The following is a 525-nucleotide window of genomic DNA, read 5'->3' on the forward strand; positions in this document are numbered from 1 at the left end:
CTTTAAATTACTCACCCAAATCTTAATATTAGAATAATCATCCATATATTTAGTAAAATGAACATCTGATATATCAATTGTTTATATTATTTAATATTTTTATTGTCTAAGTATAATTTTTCTACGAGAAAAACATGCTTCGCCAGTTCACCGGTTGACCATATCATGCAACATAATGACATATAGTCATATACGAGGCTCAACTATTTTGGATCATGCATTTCAAAGGATTACTCAACTTACTCCTATGTCACACGAACATCATATATAAATTAAAAGAATACTTCAGGAGCCTAATATCTTATGTACCACCATTATCCAAACGTGAGAATCATTGTCATTCACATGATCACATCACCAACACATCCTGTATAAATTGGAGCATTATTTTTCTAATTACTAACCTTTTATTTTAACAAAGTTAAATTCTAAAAGAGATGTTCAATCGTTATACTAAGATGAACTGTACTCGCTATATTTTATCTTAAAATTGATTTTATAATTTTAAATGAATTAATTAATTTT

The sequence above is a fragment of the Arachis ipaensis genome, chromosome B01, assembly GCF_000816755.2.
Source record: "Arachis ipaensis cultivar K30076 chromosome B01, Araip1.1, whole genome shotgun sequence".
NCBI lineage: Eukaryota > Viridiplantae > Streptophyta > Magnoliopsida > Fabales > Fabaceae > Arachis > Arachis ipaensis.